The 23,267-nt window shown below is 43.5% G+C and overlaps 1 protein-coding gene across 1 annotated transcript in view; it reads left to right on the top strand.

Moving 5' to 3' along the window:
- The window catches only part of PHLPP1 (PH domain and leucine rich repeat protein phosphatase 1), a 1,852,281-nt gene that overhangs the window by 292,978 nt on the left and 1,536,036 nt on the right, over positions 1–23,267 (top strand). The window lies entirely within an intron of this gene.

The following is a 23,267-nucleotide window of genomic DNA, read 5'->3' on the forward strand; positions in this document are numbered from 1 at the left end:
AAGAGAGGGAAGCACAGTTACCTGAGAAGGGACATCCTGTAGAAGTAAAGTTTCTGCCTGAGACTCCATGGAAACTCCTGGCAAAACCTCTGGCTCCACTGAGCCTTCTAAAGAACCGGCGTCCGGGACTGCCGGTTCATCAACCCTAGGCTTTACTGACTTGTCCTTGGCGCTTTTGGGCGGGCGTCGGAGCATCCGACGGCATTTTATAATTGCAACGCTTTCCCAAACACTAACCTGGCACAGTCTAACTCCTCTTAATAGTGCGCTTTGTTAAACCTAGCACAAGAGAAGCAACCAACAACGTCGTGCTCAGGCTCTAAGCAAGGTATACACAAAGTATGGTAATCCCTATGAGGTATCTGTTTCCCACAAGAAATACAGTTATTCACTTTTTCTGACATCCGGTAAAATACTGAGGCAAGAAAAAACCAAAATGTCCCCCAACGGGGTACTTAGCCAACTCTGTTTCGGTCTGAAACTCCAGTTTCGGAAATATCTCAGAACGCCAACCTGCACTCGCAAAACTGCTTCTGCATCGGACCATGCGGCAAAAAAGACTGAGGATATGACGTCGGTCATGTGCATTGGTACCCTGACGTAGGGACGCCGTTCTAAGGCGCCATGACCGACCTCAGCCTTATACTCTGGTATTCGGGCCGACTGGGACGCGGACTATACCCAATAGTAAGGACTGCAGCAATGGAAAACGAAGAACATCAGAGCTTGCACTCTTATCCTGGACTCAGTCTCTGATGCACTCCCTATTAGTCCTTCTACATTTTAGATGCTTCCACACTGGGTTTGGTCCTTGCTTTTTTGACTGGTCCACAGGCAGACAGATGCACGGACAGACACAAGCTTACTTAGACCAGATTGTCAGTCCCTCATACCCTCAATGCATTATTTTACTCTTGTAGTTTTCTAAACCATACTGGCATCATTTGCTCAGCTTGGTCACTGAACCTAGTTGGTCTGAAGTTCCACACACATGGTTTCTGAAGTTGTGTTCGGGGTACTATCAGCCATTGCAACTGGGAGTCCACATTGGCTGTCTTGGTCTTCCTCTCCCAAACTCTTTATCATGGATTTGGCGTCCTATTATTCTTCTTACAGCTTTTGTACACATTATTTGCCTTTCAAAATACCAACCCCAATCTATTTACAGATCCTTGGGCAGCCCAACCCTTTTCTTTTCATGTCCACCTTCACTGCAGCTCATTGCCCATCTGTTTGACCCCCACAAGGCTTTCCTTATGCATCATGACAATTTTACTAGGAAAGAATCACCAGCAGTGTAGCACACTCTCCTTAGGAAGGACACTCCATCCTCAGCATGGTAGCGCACACTCCTCAACTCATCATATCTGCAGTGCCAGCTACACTACTACCGATTAACACCTGCACAACTATTGCCAGCTGCTTTGCTTTATTCAGGTTTAAAGCGCTTAAAAGGCAAAAACTCACTTTTTTATACTGTACAATGCAATTATTGTATTTACTCTGTAGCACTGTGCCATGATTTTGTTACATTTAATCAAGTTAATGACCATTTAAGGCAAAAATGCTACTTCATGTTCATCTGAAAAAACTAATTTAAATTTTCAGCATGCTCCAGGCAACTGCCGTTCAGCTTGATAGCAGTCAGGAATGTGACACCTCATTCAATGACTGATGGTGGGTGCTAATAAATTAATGTCTCAACCCCAAGAGTTAGGCTCATTCAAAATTCACCGAGGTTGTAACAAACTTTCCAACCCTTTGGGCACTTACCCAGTACCCACTGGCCCTATCCTGGGCCTACCTTTCATTAATGGTATACTGACAGCTTCATAATTAGTTTGCCAATATGGTTTCTTTTTTGCACTTCAATTCTCCTAGTGAGTTTACATTAAGGGTTTGGACTGCACTCTTGTGCCAGTAAAGTATAGCCTGATCTCATTCTGAGCTTGGAAATCACTTCACAGGGCCACAATTATAAATTTTCTGATTGGCCAGAGGGGCTATTTAAAACAAGGAATGGAGGCAGGAACTATGACTAACTAAACCACAAATCAGCTCATATTAATGGACTGCACAGCACATAAATTAATCACTTGCCCAAGAGAGAGATTCCTGACACTTTGAAAAAGACTCATCTAAATATGGAAAAAAGTTGATACCCTGTAGCCAGCAATGGGCTACAACTGGAGCTAAACACTTTGTGATCACTCTTGGAGCAGTGGACTGTCAAATGGGCAAGGCAGAAAACTGAATGCGTTCCAGACTCTCACAACCTTAAGGAACTTCTGGATGGTTAGGGATTTGATAAGTATCTTTTAAGTATAGTTTTACCAAGAAACTTGAAAAGAGGAAGAGGAGGTAACATGTTATGAAGTGATATTTTGAATTTGGGCACCATCCCAAAGAGGTTTAAAAAAAAACAGATCCACAACTAGACTCCATGCATTTTTTCTTTAGCACTAGTAACATCCCTGAATAAAAACCCTTCTCCGCCTGGGAAAGAGGAACTGGCTCTATCACTCCTTGGGATACCATGTGATGAAGAATAGCTAGAAACGAGAGACCTTGAAGATAATGAATGACCCCCTGAAAAAGAGGAGTTTCCTCATACTGCTATCTGTAACCTGGACAAATGATTGTCAGAAACATCTGTTACCAAAGAGAAAAAAAGGGGATTTACACTAAGAAAATAGTGGACAGGGTGGGATGGGGTCACAAACTCTCCTGAATAGTGCTTCAGACTTGAACCTCCCAAAACCAACGGACAGTCAGAGACAAGTTTCAGGAACTTTGTTGCCATTTCTTCTTAAATTTCTGTTTACGTGAATTTTGAGACCGTTTATTGTTTTTTGCCAAACTTAGATTAGAAGACAAGAAATCCCTTGGATAATTTGGAAAAGGAAGGCTGAAAAATCAGATTCCCTGGATCAGACTGCCCCTTTCCTCGCACTTTCTGATCACCTCTGCAGCAGAGGGACATTACCTCTCTCCAAGGGAGAATTTACAATCTCATTTCTAACATTTGTGAGGTTCTAACAGTGCAGCCATGCAAACCTCCTAAAACAGTACCAGCAGCCATACATCAGAGTCATTCACACACTACTGTTACTTGAAGCCAGTTTATCCTCACAGTCTTCTTGTGAAGGAATATAAAACATTCCTTATGCTTTTACAAATTGTCAGAGCACACTGAGCTTGACAATTCAAAATTCTGATTTTCAAACTTGCAGAAGTGTACATTTTTTCCCATACCCATCAATTTCCGTTTTCCTGTCAGGAAGAGTAGGACTGGAATTAACTAAGAGCTTAGTAGTAGTGGGATCAATTAAATTTATAGCTGCTGGGTCAGATTTGTTAATACTGAAAAGGTCTAGAAAATTGAGGAACTTTATACACCCTGCTTTATTAGGAGCAGCTGGCCATCAAAAAAATTACAGGCAGTAACACATCCTCTAAAGCAAACAGGAGAAATGGGTATGGGTTCTGAAAAATCCTTCTGTAAGAGATTGAGTAGTTTGAGGGACTGAGAAACCTCAGTGTTCTTCCACTTAAAACACTAGCACATTCTAGCAATGGTCTCAGAGAAACCCTCACAGTGAAATTCAAACCAAGTTCTTCTCTGTCCGAATCAGAAATCAGAGAAAAAACTGTATCCATCCTTGCATCTTCCTATTCAGATTTAGAATCTTGAATGTCTTCAGGAAGAGAGAAATCCCTCTCTTACCAGAAACTACTTTGCAAGTAGTGTCAACAGCCTGAATTAAACCATGAGCCAGACCTAGTAAAATACTCCTATCCAAAGGAATTGAGAAGTAGACATGCTTGGTTTTTTGTTTCTTTTTGACTAGCAAAGTGGGGCCAACCATGTTACTAATGGCAGCAGCTGCTTCCTCAGTGATGGGCACAACAGTCTACACACAACAGGGAAACTTTCCCTGTTCCCTCTCCTAGGAATGAGGGTCTCTCCCTTGTCCACTGAGGGGATCCCAACAGCCTAAAGGATGTAGCTAACACCTGGTCCATAGCGGATGTAGGTGCTACACCAGTGGCATATGGGGCAAAAGATGAGCGATCTGAAAGTACAAGTGGCCACACAGTCACCCACCTACAGCTGAGGCAATTTGCTTGCCTGCTTTAGTGGCAAAGGCTGTTTGCTTAACATTCTTTTTTTGTGACTGGATGAAGGACAGACAGTGGAACTAGTAGTATATTCCATTGTCAAGTCAAAAGTGGCAACTCTTTCCCAGGGAAAACTAGCAGCAATTGCCAGTAAACATTACCAGACCACAATTTTTTTCCTGTCAAGTAACAAAAAACACTTTAAAACACTAAGTCAGCCCCACAAAAGAAAAACAAAATCTCTCCAGAGAAAAAAAGAATTTTCAGTTACTTTATACTACTTTTAAACTGACAGGAAAAAACAAATGCTCTGCTCAAAAGCATGTTGCGGTTTCTAGACAGTCCATTAAAACACAACACTCCTATATTTAAAATAACTGTCATGAAGAGGAAAGTTGAAAGTCAACAAAAAAAGTTTTTGTTCATAAAGGGACGTTATCTGCCCAGCAAAGGAAAGCAGAAGCAGACCATTGAAAGCTTCAGATGAACACTCTTTCTCAGCAGTAAAAGGGCTTTGGCCTAGAAAATCAGCTTGAGTTGCCTGACCATTTGGTGAGTGGAAGGTGCCCTTAAGTTTTAGAACATGGCCGACTGTTATATCCTTGGCAGGATATAACCCATGTAGCTAATGCACCTGCAGCAGTGATCAATATGATTGACATCCCTGGAACGTCTGGGAATTATTCTAAGGCAAACTTCCTAGAAATGACACCATGACAAAATTTCAAGCCCACCCCCCTCCACCCCAACACCACCACTATGCGGAATTGCTTATGCAAATCCTGTATAATTATACCAACAGCTGTATAGAGACAGCTGTACCCACCCATAACAAGACTGGGCTAAGACAAAAAAACAATCCATGCAGCAGCTGAAATCTAACCTATATGTTGTAGAATATAAGGGAACAATCATGGTGAGAATTAGGAGGTGCAATGCCCGGCAGGGTAAAATTTTCTCATCAATCTAGACAAGCTGCTCAGGGGGTTTACCAAGTCTACCAATGTCATATTTGTTGTAAAATTGCTTCCCAGGCGAAGGACAAATACAAAAAGCTTTCTTCAGTTATGTTCTGCAACTTCAAAAGTGATGAAAAACACTGTATGGAATCAAAAATGGAGACACCTGTAACGAGCTGAAGGATAATAGCAAATCTAATAGACAAATTTAGCTTCAATTTTACCCCCTCCCCAGACATCTATTTGTAAATGCCCACAACCATAACTCCCCCACTACAGGTCTTCAAGGCAATCTCCAAGGACAAGAACACTGCATCAATGGGCCCCATCAATATCTCAAGATGTCTTCTTAAGAGAGAGGAAACAAATTAGGCCCACGAGAATCACTACTGAACCACGGCCTCCAAAACAAGCTTTGTGATGAACGACTGGAAGACTGCAATGCTTATACCCACTGCAAGGGGGGGCTCCATGGACCCAAGGAACTATCATCCCATAATCCTGGCTAGTCTAATATGTAAAGCCATGGAAAAGATCATATTAAATGACAACATTGGAAACCTAAAGACACTTGATCCAACTCGGTTTGATTTCATGAAGGGGAGATCATCCCTTAGTTACCTGATGGATGTCTTCGAGAAGGTTATCCAGGCAATGGATGAGGGCAAGACCATGCATACTGCCTTTCCTCAACCTGGCCAAAGCATTAGAACAAATCTTCCATTCAAGCATTGTAAATAAGCTCATTAATTAGGTATTATCCCATATGTCACTCACTGGATAACCATCTGGCTCAGACAGAAAACCCAAGCAGTTAGGCTAAGGGAGTCTGCCTCCAAAAAAGGCTGGTCACTAGCAGAGTTGGTATCTACTTGTCTTAAGTCAAGGGTAATGTTAAAGGCCACTGGCTGACCAAGTTCAGACAAATGCAATTTAGGTGGTCACCGAATCCCCCCAAAACAAACTCCAAGACCACCTGACAGATAAACTGGTGCCAGAGTCATGGTTAAACTCAGCAAGAAGAAATGCATAAAAGTGTGGTTCAGTGAGACAGCCACCCCCGCAAATTACTACATTGATAATATAACCTTAAGAGTAGACACAGACGTCAGCAATTTGGGAATACATGTAGACAGTGACTCAAACTTTGACAATCATGTGTTTGCAGTAGTAAGGAAATCATCCAATGTTGCACAACTTATAAGCAAAGTTATAGTAACCAAGTCCAAAGATGTTATTGTTCAGTTGTACTCTGCCATCATAAGAGCAAAGCGTACAATGCCCCCTACTGCATGTACCTGACCAGGTAATATGCAACAACTGGAACATCCATGGAAGTTCTAAGCAAAAAGAATACATGGTTTAGAAATCAAGTCCAGTGTGGACCTTCTGACAACCTTGTCCTTGTACTTTGTCTTCTACAGGCTGCTGACAGGCAACTAACACCTGGTTTACAAAGCATCCTCTGATCCTGCCTTAATGGATGTGTTGCACATCAGCAAAACAATCATCATCAGAAACATCTGAGCCAGGGACCTAAAACACAAGTAGGATATGCTTGAGGGATAGATGCATCTCAGGGACTACCCCCTTTTTTAGAACAAGCTTCCCATTCATTTCCCTCTGCACTATTCAAGTGAAACTTTTTCGGAAAATTTACCCAGAGTCTGCCACCCATGTCAGAGAGAGGAGGCTTGTAAAACCACTCATGCCTAACTTCATATACCCCCACAAAATATAAGGGACTACAACCTAATACTTTTGGGAAACCCAAGCACAAAAGGACCTTTAGGCTCATTAGCCTGGTATTCTCCAGTGATCCAACCCTTCTTAGTACAATATGCTCCTTAGATTCCTGGCATTTGCTATCCCTGTCTGATGAAGTTCCCACAAGTCCAAGGGAGAACAGAGCCCTGCTAAGATTCTGGAGCTATAGCTTAAGTTAATACCACTGCTCTTCTGTTCTATCAAAGAGCAGTACATCTCTTCCTCAGTGAACTTCTCCTGGCTGTGCAACAGGAACCTTCACGTAATGATAGGAAATGTGGCACCTAGAATTTGTCTAAACCTCCTTGCAGCAGTGCACTTGATTGATGTACTTTCATTTACAGTCGTATGCATTTGACACTAACCAAAAAGCCCTGCAAAGCTTGCCTCAGCAGTTATTTACCAACTGGTTTGTCACATTTCAAAAGGATCCCACTGGTGGGCCCATTCTCCTTGGCTTTGTTTTTGTTCTTCTACCCACCTTTCTTTATCATGCATCTACAGTAGAAAAGATGTAAAATAGGATCCTTACATTCACTGCTGCAGTATTCATTACAAATGGGATTCCCTGCCATGCAGCCCACTGTCTGGCCAGTTTACCAAAGTATACCATTGCTTTAAGGCACGCTGAATGTCACCTATACACTCCTTGTGTAGCATAGGGCATAAAGGTGACTTTCAGGTATACCATCTTCAGAACTTCTTTGCCACCAGTCAGAACACTGTTTTTAACTGGTCTGTTACCTCCATCTGTTTTTGCCATTTTACTGTGTATTGGCTTTTCGGTGATTGCTCCTGTTTGCTGAAGTCTTCACGATTGCAGATAAGTACCCAGCTGGATATTTTTCTTTGTTTTGTGCTCTTTGGGATTAATGTCATTCAGGAAGGGTAAATGGCAGTGTGGGAGACAGATTCCCCATAAAGACCACTACAAGTGTCTATTTTGCCCAGGTGCTGCTCAATACTTCTTGTTCAATTTGTCAAACGTTTGTCCCTAAACCACTTCATAGTAGGCTTTCTTCCCTTTCATTATATCTTGAGAACCAGCATCTTAAGCTTCTTGTTAAAGATACTATGGATGGAACTTCCTGCCCAGAGGGTCAGCCGTCAGGGAAGAAGGTGCATAAGATAAGACCAGAATCTTCTGCTGTCCAGCCTCTGCTAGGAGTTTCTTCTGAGGTTATTACGAACCCGGAGGCTTGCCTGGTTGATTTGTCAGATTCCTCTACTGCGTCTAGGTTGGAGGGCAGTGAGGATATGGTGGTCAGCACATCCAACAAGGCTTTCAGGTGTCCATTTCGGGCATTCATGGGGAACCACGGTTGACTGTCACTGAGGAGTCTAGATGGGTTCTGCAGTTTCTCTTTAGGGAACAGGTTCCTAGTTGTGGAATGCCGTTCTGAGTCTGGGACTTCTCAGGATTCTAGGACGGATGTCCCCTTAAAAAAAAAAAGGAACAAAACTAATCATGTTTCTTCTGCTCCTAGGGATCCACAGAGTGGGTGGCAGGCCTTTACTCAGGAGTGGAGTGCTTTACTGTCATTAAGACCTTCTCAAGGGGTTTTGGTTCCTGCACCTCCTTAGTCCTTTTCGTCCCCTAAGAGGCCCAGAGTATTGCATTTTTCTGAAGAGGTAGATTCTGATAATGAATCCCTTGCTTATTCTACCAAGACTAATTCTCTTTAGGCTACTGGTCTGAGGAGGAGGACTCTTGCACTCTAGATAATCCTTCTGAGGAAGTTTCCTTTGGGAACACAATCTCTAGGATGATAGAATTTAAGTGGGATTGTGCCCAGATTTCAGGTATCCATGAGAGGTACGATGAGTTATTGCAGATGGAATTGCCTAAACTTGTCACCATTCCTCCTGTCTTGGCTGCTTTACTGGATGCTTTTTTTCCAATGCCTCAAAAGCAGCAGATTCTCTGCCTCCCTGCTCCCAAGAAGTCTGATAGGTTTTATAGGGCGCCTGAAGATTAGTCCTTTTTGTTTAAATGTCCTGCTGCTGACCCTTCTGTGATGTCTGTAGCCTCTGATAAGCAGTCTCATTTGCTTCCTTCGTTCAAGTTACTGCCTTCTGACAGGGACAGCAGAACCATGGATAGGCTGGGTAAGAAGGTTTATACTTCAGCTACCTTAGCTTTTAGGGCTATTATCAGATCCATATCTCTAGGTATGCCTTGGCTCTCTCATGCGTGTCAGCTTCTTTCTGATCTTCCAAACTCAGAGTAAATCTGCTCTTTCCTTGTTTGGGACTCCCTCTCGGGTAGTCATTCTATCAAATGCAATTATGATGCAGCAGATGCCTCTTCCTGTGCTGCTGCTTCTGGTTCAGTTTTCAGGAGATATTCTTGGCTTTGGCTTCAACCTTTACCCGATGATATTAGGGCTAAGTTGATGGATGCTCCTCTGGAAAACAAACTTGTTTGGTGAAGCAGCTGCTAGTTTTAAGTCTCTTCAAGACAAGAGGAAGGCTTTACAGGAGCTTAAACATGTCTGTTTTTCCCTATGCCTAAATTTCAGCGAAACTACCCCTCTAATTATAGCCTTTGTTTGTAGGCAATTCTGCCCTCCTCCTAAAGTTAAAAAGGGTAGTAAACTGACTCCTCCTGCAAAGGCCACTCAGACCGATTCCTAAGCCTTCCTTTCCTGACAAAACCAGGCGCTGACTATCCACCTGTTCCCAGCTACATTCCGGTTTCTCTCCCTGCTTGGCTCCGAATCACCCAGGATTCTTGGGTTCTATCAATCATTCGGCAGGGGTACTTCATGGTCTAGATTTCCCACCCTCCTTTTATGGGCATTCCTCAGCCAACTCTGAACAACTTCCTTTTTCCCTCCAGAGATTCTTTGAGACCTTGTCTCAGTGTACTATTCAAGAGGTGCCTGTGTCCCAAAGGGGGAAAGTGTTTTATTCAAGAATGTTGAGTGCCCAGAAATGAAAGTACTTTGAGACCTATTCAAGACCTCTCCCATCTGAACACCTTTCTGAAGGTGCCTTCCTTTTGGATGTTGTCCCTTCAGTCCCTTTTTCCTCTCTCGTTTTCTCAGGCCTTTCTGGTGTCTCTGGACTTCAAGGATGCTTATTTCCATATTCCAATCCATCCTCTTCAGGAGATTTTTGCAATTCTCTGTTGCTTCCTGGCATTTTCAGTTCTCTGCTTTGCCTTTGGTCTTTCTGCTGTCCCAAGGGTATTCACCAAATGCCTTATTCCAGTGACTGCCTTTTGAAGGCTTCAAAGGATCCATATCTTTCCTTATTTGGATAACCTGTTGATTCAGGCACCTTCTCCACATGTCCTTTTATAAAATCTTCATTTTACCATTTCTCTTCAGAGTCAGGGTTCACAATAAACTTCAGAAAGTCTTCTCTGACTCCTTCTCAGGATCATGCCTTTCTGGGTTGTAGGATTCAAATGGTGTCACTGCTGACATCCTTGCCTCCACCAAAGGTATGAAAAAGAAGTACTTACCATAACATTCCATGCTTGTAGTCCATCTCGCCTACATTCTTGCTGGATGGGTTTGGAGCAGATATTTGGCTCTGACTCGGCCGATACTAAAGCTCGAGAGCTTTTACTGGCTGGAGGCTAACCCCTGTCCTGTGGTGCCTCAAAGCATTTCCCCAGATCTTGTTTGCAAGAAAGCAATAAGTACCTAACCGGTATGAATTATCAGAAACTGTATACATACAGACGAAAACATTTTTGTAATATAATCCATGCCAGGTGGACAACTAAAACCAAATCAGACAGCACCAGTATAGTCCACCAGATCCTCCAGAGAAAGGAAGGGGGTAGGAGGGAGGGACGAAAGAATGTAGGCGAGATGGACTAGAAACATGGAACGTTATGGTAAGTACATAACTTCTTTATGTTATGTAGTCCTATCTTGCCGTAATTCTTGCTGGATGGGACAGCATCCCTAGCACCTTTATCCCGGGTGGCTTAAGCAAAGAGACTCTTCAGCACAGTTGACTCAAAGGATGACCCGTCCCGGGAGGCCAAATCCATTTTGTAATGAGTGACAAAAGTATGTGGTCTTGCCCTAGTAGCTGCTGCGCAAATATATCAATTTGGAGCCTATATCTAAAGGCACATGAGGTAGATACTGCTCTAGTAGAATGGCCTTTTACTTTGTTAGGTAATTGCTTGCCAGCAGTTTGATAAGCAAAAGAAATGTAATCCGAAAGCCACTTCAAAAGAGTAACCTCGGAAACAGGCAAGCCCTTACTCTTGTCAGAAAAGGAAACAAATTGAACTGATTTTCTGAATTCTTTAGTCTTGTGCAAGTAAAATCTGAGAATTATCTGAACGTCTAATGGGTGTAGTCTATACTCAGATTTATTAGAGTGGTTTGGAAAAAAACACTGGTAGCTCAATAGTAGTGTTCAGATTATGCTCGAGCATACCTTGGGAAGAAAGGGGGGGTTTGTCCTGAGTGAGACTCTCCTTGTGGAAGATAATGTAAGGAGGACGAATAGTAAGAGCTTGCAGTTCTGATACTCTCCTAGCAGATGTTATGGCTACTAAGAATAGTTTTTCCAAGACAACAATTTCAGATCTGCTGAAGAAGACATCTCAAAGGGTGCAGACATTAAAGATGAGAGGACTAAGTTTAAGTCCCAGGGTTCTAATGGCTGCATGATTGGAGGCCTGAGAAGGAGAACTCCATTCAAAAAAATTTTGCACAAAGAGTGTGACATGATTGGATTTCCCATGAAGCCAAAATGGAAATTGGAAATGGCAGCTAACTGAACTCTGTAGCGGCTGCAGCTCCTTCATAAAATATTGACGCAATGAAGTATAGAACAGATTCTATAGGAGGCATATATGGATCTAAGCCTTGGTTTGTAGCCCAAACAGAAAACCTTTTCCATTTGGAGTATAATTTCTGAGTGGAAGGTTTATGGGATGAGATCAGAATGTGTTTGACAGAAAGAGATAGGGGAATGTGCCTATGTATTTGTGGAACTGGGGCAGCCATGCTGTCAATTTGAGGGTGTGGATGGTGGGATGGAACTGCCCCGATTGATTAATCAGGAGGTCTGGAGATGGGTCCAGAATCCATGGTTCCTCCAAAAGGTAGTGCCATAGGAAGGGAAACCATACTTGTCGAGGTCAGTAAGGACCAATGAGGATCAGGGTAATCCAACTGTTTTGCTTTCTGTATTACCTTTGGGAGGATAGGAAAAGGTGGGAAGGCATAAAGAAGTCCCAGGGACCAATCGTGGACTAGGGCATCCCTGGGTGACCTCACTGGATGGGGAATAAGGGCAAAGTAGTTGCTGCATTTGGTGTTCAGGTGAGTGGCGAATAGGTTGCAGCAAGGCTGGCCCCATCTGTGAAAGAACTCTTTCGCAACTTCTGCATTCAAGGACCACTCATGAGGTATCAGAATTGCTCAGCTGAGTTTGTCTGGTATTACGTTGGATTTCCCCGGGATGTGCGTTACTACCAGAAAACGCAGAGTGTCCATCACCCATTGCCAAACACTTAAGGCCTCTCGGCAAAGCGGGTAAGATTTGGTTCCCCCTTGCTTGTTTATGTACCACACAACAGACATGCTTGTCTGACTGGATTGCAATTGTCCCGGTGGGAAGGAGCTGTGAAGTGCTTGCAACGCATACAGCACCACTCGTCTCCAGAACATTGATGTGCAAGTGGTTCTCGTGGTTCTGCCAAGTACCTTGGACTGTCACTCCGAGATAATGCCCCCCCCCCCTATCTGGGAAGGGTCCATGGTCAAAACTGCTTTCTCTTGGGCAGAGACAAGTAGACGGCCTAGGAGAAGTTGTTCTGTGAGCAACCACCATGTCAGATCTTTCTTGCAGGTGTTTGTTATAAAAATCTGTTGAGACAATGGAAGGTCTTGCATCGACCATTGGGCAAACAACAGCCACTGAAGCATCCTCATGTGTAGACTGGATAGAGGAACTAATAGGATGGAGGAAGCCATAGTTCCTACGACATGAGGGACTATCCTGGCCTGAACTTTTTGCTCGTTTAGCAAGGATCTGACTTGATTGCATAGAGACTCTACCCTCTTTCTGGTGTTAATCTTTCTGACATGTTGGTTGCGTCTTATTTGAGCCGAAGGATACAAGGCTGACTTTCTTTAGGCTGACCGATGCCTAGACTGGCGCACAAGGATAGAGTCTCGTCCCTGGTTCTGATGAGTTGATGCTTGGTGGTAGCAGTGAGGAGCCAGTAGTCAAGGTACGGAAACACCTGGATTCCTTGACATCTCAGGTGAGCCGTTACCACTGCCATGCATTTGGTGAACACTGGGGGCTGCAGTGAGAACAAAGGACAGTGTTCGGAAATGAAAATGACTGGCTCCCAACCTGAAGCGCAAGTGTCTCCTGGAGTGCCTGTCCATTTTGATGTGGTAGTACACGTCCTGGAGATCTATTGAGCACATCCAATTGTCCTTCCCGATAAAAGGGAATATCGACTGCAGAGTGATCATTCAGAACTATTTCTTTACGGACATGTTGAGCCTGCTGAGATCTAGAATTGATCTCCAGTCCCCTGTCTTTTTTGGAACTAAAAAGAATTGAGAGTAAGTTCCAGATCCTATTTGCTCTGTGGGGACTTCTTGGATGTTTTTTTTTGCAGCAAAGAGATGACCTCTGATGTTGCACGGTCTAGTTGAATGGGTGGTACGTCTGGTAGAGACCAGTTTGTTGGGGGTTCGGAAACAAAAGGAATCAGATAACTTCTGGATATTATGGTGTGTACCCAATGATCTTGCGAGATGCTTAGCCAGACATTTGGGTACAGTGATAGACGACTGCCTCCAGAGATGGACAGGTGGGCAACCACTCAGGGGCAATGGAAGAGACCATCAGAGAAGGTTTTTCTATCTCCCTGATGTTGCAGAACTCCTCTGCCACAAGGACGGTGTCTTCCATTACATCCTTCCCCTCTGCCTCTAGGGGAGGGTTGACCTTGTGCCTGAGGCAAACCGTTTTGGGATTTACGGAACCACATTTTCCGTCCCATATTACCCTTGGGATAGAGTCTAGATGGGAGGAAGAAACGGACTCAGACGACAAATACGGTTTTCCCTTCCTGCTCTCACCTAGTCAAAGTCTTTCACCTGGGGTCCAAAAAAGAGATGATATAAAGGGGACATTAGTGAAGGAAGACAAAGGATTCCATGAAATTACAAAGACGCATCCAAGAAGTCTCCCGAGGGATATTCCTGCTACGGCTGCCCTACTTGCTCAGTCTGCTGCATACAATATCAGCCTCATGGAGGAGTTAGTTATAGACGTAAGGATGAAGAGGTGTGCAGAAAGCTTATCCATGGATCCCAGAGCTACTGAACCCTGGACAGCATCTCCTAACTCCTTCAGGAGATCCCTCTTAAGAGGAGCAAAATGGGTAAGGTAATTCAGCAATCTTAGTGTAAATGGTGCTGAAGAGAAGGTACACTTCCCATACCTATCCATCGTCCTGGACTCCTCATTAGGAGAATGGATATTAGAAGATGTTTCGGATAACTCCTCCTTGGTGGCCACTGCTACCATCATAGCATCAACGGGAACTCCTTTGCTAAGAAAAAAGTCTTCTCTTCAGGTGCTGTGATAAATTTATTTGGCCTACTTGGGATGGGCTCCACTGAGTGTGGGGAGGTCAGGGCTTTCTGCGATATGATCCACAAGAGTTGGTCATAAGGCTGTGTCACCCAGGAGGTGGAAGGTCGGGAACCAAAGGCCTCAATATGCACGGATTCTTCCTCAGTAGGGTTAGAGGTCTTCCAATCACCCCTCTGTCTGAGGATTTCTAAGATGTCAGAAAAGGAGACACTCAGAGGGTGATCTAGGGGACCCTTCTGATTCCTTTAAATCAGTGTCAGATGTGACAGACTCAGGTGAGTCAACATGCTTCCTCTCACACAGTCTCTTCCGAGGGAGCTCTCCAGTGGGATAATCTGGGGAGGTCTCTGAAGAGGGGGCACCTCCAATGGGGGCTGCTTGGGCCTCTGGTTCCCTACGCTGTGGGGGTGGCAGGGGAGAAGAGGTTGCTGCCTGCTGTTGGTGGGACAGGTTCCAAAGGTATGGCCTAAGCAGAAGATACAGCCTTCTCTATACCTTTGAAAGCCCCCCCCCCCCGCTCCAAAGAAGACCTCCGCTCTGAGGAGATGGATGGTCGGCTCTGAGCAAGGGGAAATGGCTCCAAAGCAGATGTGGGAGCAGAGTTGAGTCGAGCCAAGGCACCAACATGGATGGCCAGTTCCGAAGAAAACCCAGGGTGACTGTCCTCCTCAGTCGACTAGAGTGTGTCGGCTCCCAGATCTCTCAGCTCCAGACTGCCACAGAGGATAGAGTAATCGGTTCCAAGGAAGCTGGGAGGATCCCCGGAACAGACAGATCCAAGACTGAAGAACCTGAAGTAATAGGCTCAGAGACCGTAGCAGTTGGAGGAGGAGTGGCAGGTTAAGGGTGTCAGCTCCGAAGCCTTTGAGTCCAAAGGGGCCAATTTCTTTGCCAGAGCTGGATCTGAAAGCACCCTCTTCACCACCCACTCGATGTCCTCATCAGAGAGTGTCCTAGAGGATCTGGTGGAAACAGGAGGAGATCTCCAGGTAGGAGACACAGGATCAATATCTGGTAAAAGTCTCTGTACCAAAGGTTGCCTCGGTACAGAGGAGACCAATGAAACTGATGTGGAAGAAGCTGAATCGAAGCCAGAACTCCTTGGTTCCAACACTTTGGTCTTTCTCGACAGCTCCGAAGCTGGGGCCAAAGATTTTTGTTTTGAAGACTTAGGAGCTGCCTGACCGAGTTACAGCTGTTCCAGGAAGGAACTGGTCATGAGACCCCTATCAATTAGTTTTCCTTTCCTCGCATTCAAGACCCTGGTGCTAAACGCATGACAAAAGGTACAGGGCTCTTGCAAATGAGCTTTACCTAAACAGTACACGCAACTGGTGTGACTGTCAAAGACATTTTTTGTGAGCATCTATCGCACTTTTTAAACCCTGAAGGGCAATGATCCTTATGCTCTCTATCCTTCTCTTTAGGCATTCTGACTGAAACTATAGACTAGCTACAGAAAGCAACAACAGTAACCAAGTACTAACTACGAACAATAAGATAGTAAAGAAGAAGTTATATAACTTTTTTTTTTTTTTTTTTTTTATTTAAAACACACTCTGACGAAAGGCCCTCTAACTTAAATGGGCACTACGGCCCTCTAACAAACGGGCCGTACAATCCTAAGGGGAAGAATAGAGGTCAGAAACTCTCAATAACAGTCGCACAAGAGATAAAACAGTAGTAAAGACTAATAGGATACTAAAACTTAAGAAAAAGAACTAGACTTAGTAAATAAACCGTTACTTAGCCAACGAGCCAATAAGGCACAACCTTGAAGCTTTTGCGGCAAACGAGATCTGGGGAACTGCCGTGAGACCCCATGGGATAGGGGTTAGCCTCAAGCCAGTAAAAGCTCTCAAGCTTTAGTATCAGCCAAGTCGGAGAGTAATTTCGGCTCAGAAACCATCCAGCAAGAATTACGGTGAGATAGGACTACATAACATTTCTCATTTCTTTCTTTCAAACTCTTCTTTCCCTGGCCTGCATTACAGCCAGGGAGTTTGAGAGCTCTGGGGTTCATGGCTTCCACCATTCTGATATTCCCTCGGGCCAAACTCCACATGAGGAAGTTCCAATGGTTTCTGAAGTCAGTGCAGCTTCAAGCATGTGCGTCCTCTAGACATTACAGTTCCGCTTCTCCCATGTCTCAAGAAACCACTCCTGTGGTGGATTCAGCAGTTCTCTGAATCCAGGGCTCCCTTTTCACCCTCCTCTTCCCTCTCAGGATCTGTTCACAGATGGTTCAGATGTGGAATGGGGAGCAACATTTAGCTCCTTGAGGGTTTAGGGAGGGTGGTCACCTTGTCAGCAGCATCAACATCAAAGAGATGAGGTCCTCTTATGCTGGCTCTTCAGGCCTTTCATCATCTCTCCTCTCCGGGAGATCTCAAGGTATTTACAGTCATGTGGTATAATAAACAGGGGGGGTAAGAGATCTTACAGCCTTTGCTGACTGACGCTTTGCGTATGGGATCAGACTATCCAATATCATGCCTCTTCAGGCAGTTTATATTCCTTCAGATCGGAACATTGCGGCAGACAATATGAGCAGTTCCTTCTCTCAATCCCATGAATGGATGCTTCACAGGGATGTGTTTCTGGACATTGTTCACCAGTGGGGTACTCCTAAAAGTAGACATCTTTGCCCTCCCTCTGAAGACAACTTCCTCTGTTTTGTGCCAGAGTCCCAGGTCCTATGGTATGGAAGGTGGACACCCTCTCATTTTCTTGTAAGGGGATGTTTCTTTATGCTTTCCCTCCCACCCCTCATTCTGACAGTCCTGTTCAAGATTCAATAGGATGCTTCCAAAATCTTGTTGGGGACTACCTTTTGGCCGTGGCAGAACTAATTCCCTCTACTTCTGCATCTAGCCAAGGGCAGTCTTCACAAATTACCTCACAGGGTGGATCTCCTCTCACAAAAGACAAGGGGGTGTCTCATCCATCCCCACCTGTCCACATCATCAACTCATACTGTGGGTAATAGGGTTTTGATCACTCGCCTTTTTTCGGAGGATGTGCTGCAGGAGGCCAGGAAGCCTACTACTAGGAAATCCTACTTGTCTAAATGGAAGAGGTTTGCTATTTGGTGTCTTTCTCATGGCCTGGACCCACTACTTGTGGATGTTCCTTTGGATTTGTGCGAGTTACTCAGTGCTGGTTTGGCCTATTCTTCTATTAAGGCCCACTTAACAGCTTTCTGCTCATCTCCCTTTAACTCCCTCATTAGTTTCTAGATTTGAGACCAAGCAATTTCTGAAAGGCGCCCTTAATATTAGACCTCTGAGGAAGCCTGTTCCTCCTCCCAGGGGTCTTAATTTCGTTCTGGAAAAATTGACTCTGGCTCCTTTTGAGCCTGCTGTTTCAGCTTCCTCACAACATTGTTCTTGGAAGACTGTTCTTTTGTTAGCTCTTACTTCTGCCAGATGGGTGTCTGAGTTCCAAGCCCTTATGACTTGTCCACCTTTTTTGATATTTCATGAGGACAGAGTGTCCTTGTGTACTAAATCCTTCTTTCATGCCCAAGTTGGTTAATGAGTTGTCACTTAGTCTATTAATTTGCCTACTTTTTCCCCCTCTCCAGAATCTGACAAAGGGTGCTGTATACCTTAGATGTGCATAGACAGCTCAGATTTTATTTGGGTACAACTAAAGCTTTTAGAAAATCTGACCAGTTGTTTTCTTTCATCCTAGGTGTTTAGGTTTGGCAGTTTCCAAGCAAACCATTTTCACTTGGATTTCAAAGGCCATTTCCTTTTGTTACACTTTTCATGGCAAGAGCCTTCCTTCTTCTCTAAAGGCTCGTTCTACTAGAGCTGTGGCTTCTTCTGCTGCTTTTTTCAAAGGCTTAGACATTAATTCTATTCTTGAAGTTGCTACCGGGGCTTCTGTGTATACCTTTACCAAACATTACCAGTAGGATGGTATCTCCACAGCTAGAGCTGGTTTTGCCGATGCCATTCCTCATGGCTTCTTAGAGGGCTCTGCTGCTGCTTCCTCCTCCCAAGTTTCTTCTTAAGCATTGGCTCTCTCCCATGTGTAATGAATACTGCCGCAATGATTATAAGGACATAGTACAGTTGTATAAAATCTTATAACAGTAGATGTTCATAGCCTTGCATACAATGCCTGTTGGATGTATGGGTCTGTAGACTGTCCCTACCTGTGCAGAGGGATGACTGCTGCTGTCCTCCAGTCTACTGGGATAAAGCCTGTCTGGAGACCATGGTTAAATACAAATCCAGTGAGTGGGCTAGGTCATGATTCAAGCTATTTAACAGGCACCCTGGGATTCAGTCAGGGCCCACTGATGCAGTGTTTCTAGCTTTAGAAAGCAGTGATTAGCGGTTATTTTGTGATGACAAGCACAGAAAATGGTAGGGAGCATTTCACGGAGAGTGACCAGAGGTGATGGGGGTGTGAAATCCGACCAGAGTTTAACTAGCAGGTTTGCTTTTTCTTCCGGTTGAGTATTGGTAGTGCAATCTACAGTCAACTCAGCACAGAGTATTTCCTTTAAGACTGTGGACACAACTACAAAATGCTTTATTGTTATCCTATGCTTAGGAGGCTATTTTAGTCTTGTATATAGCTTTTGAATACTTGACTAGCTCCCTAATTTGTCTGTTGAGACTAATGAGGCATTTTTTTTCTCTGCTGTGCACCCTCCCCACTTACTTCTAGGCAAGCATTTTGTCCTCTTGTTGTATAGTCCATTTATGCTAGGAGTCCAACAGGTTGGCTTCTTTTTCCTGCTAGACCTGGGTTTAGTTTGGTCAGGTATTGGCATTTCTATGCAGTTTAAGTGGTTGCACACTGTATTCATGGATACTTTGGCAGAGGCCTCCTTATTTCCAAGGTTAGAGGTAGCTTTAAAATGACCTATGCTACACTTAACAGAAGGTAATTTGCCTTGGAAAAATTCTTTAGGGTTTGATGGGGTAATGCGGTTACATTTATTTCAAAGGAGTCCAATTTATGATTTGATCTTACCAATAACGACATTACATTGTTGGAGGAGCAATGTTTCTGCACATTTGTGAGTACTGTGTCAAGGACCTTTGAGCCCCTGAAGGGGGTGTAATCCAGCTGTTCCAGAGCTTTTGAATGAATACAGTCCAGGAATTGCTGAGCCTGCATGGTGGTGATCATATACATTCCCCACCTTATACAGGGGTAGTTAATCATCAGTGAGTATTATGTTGGGCTGACTAAGTGATTCTAGTAGCTTCAGGTATGCAGAGTGGTTTTCATGGTTCATGGCTGAGGACCTGTATCTAGTGATATGGTGGGGGATTTTACCTGTGGTCAGATTTACATGGAGTAGCTCAAGTGAGTAATCCGGCTTGACCAATCTATCAGTGTAACTGTTTATGTAAATGGAAACACCTCCTTCACTCACTCTTTCCTTTATAGGAAATGGTCTAAATGTCCAATAGACATCGTAGCCTTGCAATGCTGGGGTGCTTTCTGAATCTTTGAACCACATCTCTAATTGCATAAATGTCAGCATTCTCCAGGGCAAGCAGAGCTTCCGCTAGTGCAGTTTCATCTTATGATTCCCATAATTGAGCAGTAGTACCTTAAGCTTGGCATTAGAGGAATTTGTTACATTGGTAGGTCTGTTGGTTTGGCACTACGTAAAAAAGGCACTATGGGGGTGACTAATGCTTTGGCCAGTATTTGAAAGCCTAGCAGTGACAGGTGCAGAGCACCTCTGGAAAAGCAATATGGTCTGTAGATCATGTCGTCCCAGGCTGACAAGTACTGGATTTCCTTGGAAGGACACCTGTAGCTAAGCCAATTATTGAAGTCGATCATTTTCTGTTTGCATTGTGGCATCATTCTTGGTGAGGGTGGAATGCTGCTCAATGCAAGGCTCATACTAGCCTGCAACACATATTCAGAGAGGCCCATCATGTCTTCATATAGTCCAGGGAGGTACGTCTCGGGTCATTCACACAAACATGGACTACGAGTCACACTGGTACTCGTGGTTGACTGAACTGAGTGCCTGCGTCATCTGGTAAATCCTGGTCCCTGACAAGCAACTAACTCTCTCTTTATCCAACTTGGTGAAAAGGGCATCCAAGTTTCTAAAAACTGAGTCTCCTATGACCAAGATGCTTGAATGTGTGGTGTTTTGCATTAGGGGCTTGCTTCTGCAGACACTGATGTTTATCTTTATATGTAGTGGTTTGTTGTGACTTGGTTTTGTTTGCATGTGGTTTCTGAGGACAGCACACAGAAGCCTCTGAGGTTTTATTTGTGAGTACCTACACATATGTGGGATTGTGTGGAGACCTTATTTAGTGAAGGAAATGATGCGCATGTGTTGACAATCTGTCATTTGATTTGTCAGTATGAGAGAGTTGTGTGAATTTTCATAGTGCAGCTACATCTCTCTCTTACTGTGTTTCAGGATTAAGTGCTTATCAGTGCACATGAAACAATTGCTACATTGCCTCAGGATGTCCAACTCCACCAGGCTGGTCACAGAGATGGCAGGATGGTTTCATTTTTTGTACTATGGGTTTAACCAGGGAGAAGAGTGGGGAGATTTAACTGGACTGGGATGATACCAAATTATGAAGAATGGGTGCTACACTCCATGTGAACTGCAGCAATCCAACAAGGCAATGCTGCGCTGCACACAACTCAGATGCTCCTAGAGCAGCAGGGGGACTGGGGAAGGTTTTAGGGATAGTTATTCCAAGGGAAATTTTAACTTGAAACTGTGTGCATAAAAGGGCACTGCTAACTGCCCCTGCGTGGAGAGCAGCCTAGCATAAATACTGAACTTATAAAAGAAGCAGAAAAGCAAGTTTTACAACAGCAAGGCCTACAGAACAATCAGGAAAACCCACAATAAGTTTTCAACAGGCAGCCCTCAATTCAGATAGGTTTGCTGCAACACACTTCTGCCACAAGAGAGCAGTCACAAAACCCTCTTAATGGAAAAATTTAAGTTTTAGAGCTCAAGTGCAGGGGAACTACACAATCTAGATACCAAGGTCCTGTAAAACTAGCAGACAATGTAATGAAGTACTATAGCAACAGTGGAAACAGTTCAACTTTGAAACTCTACAAAAGTGCGAGAAATGTAACAACTAATACAGGATTCTTAAGAAATACAAGTGCAAAATACTTATGTTCATAATGGATAGCTTTGGATAAAATGCTAGAAAATGGTTCAGAGTCTGAAGTCTGCAACTTGGACAAAAAATGTTTACTTTTGCTCCAAATGGGCCTTCAAATAAAAAAAAGTTGCATTCTTGGCTCATACTCTAGTTTCCACATGTTTTTCCTTCGTGAATATGCTGTTTGAGGAGTACACACCAGGACATTTTTGGATTAGTCTCTTTAAAACCTAAACACTGTCGGTCTCTTGTGTAATGCTCCTTAAAAAAATCAAGCACCACTTTCTTCTGACAAATTTGTCCATCACAATTTGACTTCAGCAACACTTGTCAGTCAGTAAAGCAGTGCCTCTCATAACTGCCCAGTTCTGAACATTTCAGTCTATAGCAAGCTGTCATTGTAGAATAACATGCATTCTTTTCACATGTGCATGTAAATGAACATATGCAGTCATTATACTAGCTGACAAATTGCTTAAACTGAATATCCTTCCCAACATCTAAGTCCTTTGTCAGATATTGCTGCAGTCCTTACTTCTAGTTACTCAGCCTTCAAGATACATTTCCACCTCACTGAAAGTAGTAAAGCATATTCTTTAAATGGCAACATGCAAGTGCTAAACTCTCCTCACCAGCCAAGTTTGCCACCTCTATTTATGTAAACTACTATCTCAACATTCACAGGCATGGATAAGTCACCTGACAGTTTCTTCCTAATCAGCACAGCCTAAGTACCCTTCATTGTGCTGCAAAACCTTTAACAGCTTGAATTCAGCTTAAAAGCTTACACTGCTGTACTTTTTTCCCTCAGTTTAGAGTACCCTTCACCATTTCTCTTTTTTAAACTTTGATAAAATACCTTTGGTATTTTAGCACCTTGCCTAAATGTTCCAGTACCAGCATAGAATGACAATACCAGATTTTAGTCATTTTATTCACCATAAACAGTGGCTTTAATGACACTGCCCTCACAAAATGTAACTGCAGACAGTGCTTTGTCCATCTCGGGTACAAAGATATAGTGTTTTAATAAAAAAAAATGGGAGGAGAAAGCTACATCAAAAATATTCAAAATTTCAATTCTATAAAATGAGTAAGAGAATGCATTAAATGACAGCAACTCTGTCATAAGGCAGTCAACTCAAAACATGTTTCCACTAAGTAGTTAAGCAGAAAAAACTAAAGAAATGTTAAACATATCCTTACATCCTTGATGAAAAGGATTAATTATGCTATATCACATTAGGTATGCATGCTATTTTTGGTTTGCAATTTGTCACTATTTGCTGGTACGCTGGGATTTTCCTTTGGGATCTGTATCTGGTAAATCTGTAGTCAAGAAGCACTTGACGTTTCTAAATGCTTTCATTATGAACAATGGCCTCCTGGGGAGCAAGAGAGGTTCAGCAGAGAAAAAATAAATGTGTGTGTTCTAATAGGGTTTCTAATCAAAAGCTGTTAAATAAACAGTGAGCTTGTCACTGCTTTGAAAAATACATTGTGCTTATAAATTAAGCAAAAGTACTTCTTGCTAGGTTTTTATGACTTCCCTATCCCCTACTACCCTAGAGAAAAATTTACGATCTCAACTATGCCCCAAATATTTTATTATAATAAATTACACACCTAAAGCCTTTCAAAACTTTAACTGAAGTGAGATAATACATTTCAG

The sequence above is a fragment of the Protopterus annectens genome, chromosome 3.part0 (assembly GCF_019279795.1).
Source record: "Protopterus annectens isolate FY-2018-M chromosome 3.part0, PAN1.0, whole genome shotgun sequence".
Classification (NCBI taxonomy): domain Eukaryota; kingdom Metazoa; phylum Chordata; order Ceratodontiformes; family Protopteridae; genus Protopterus; species Protopterus annectens.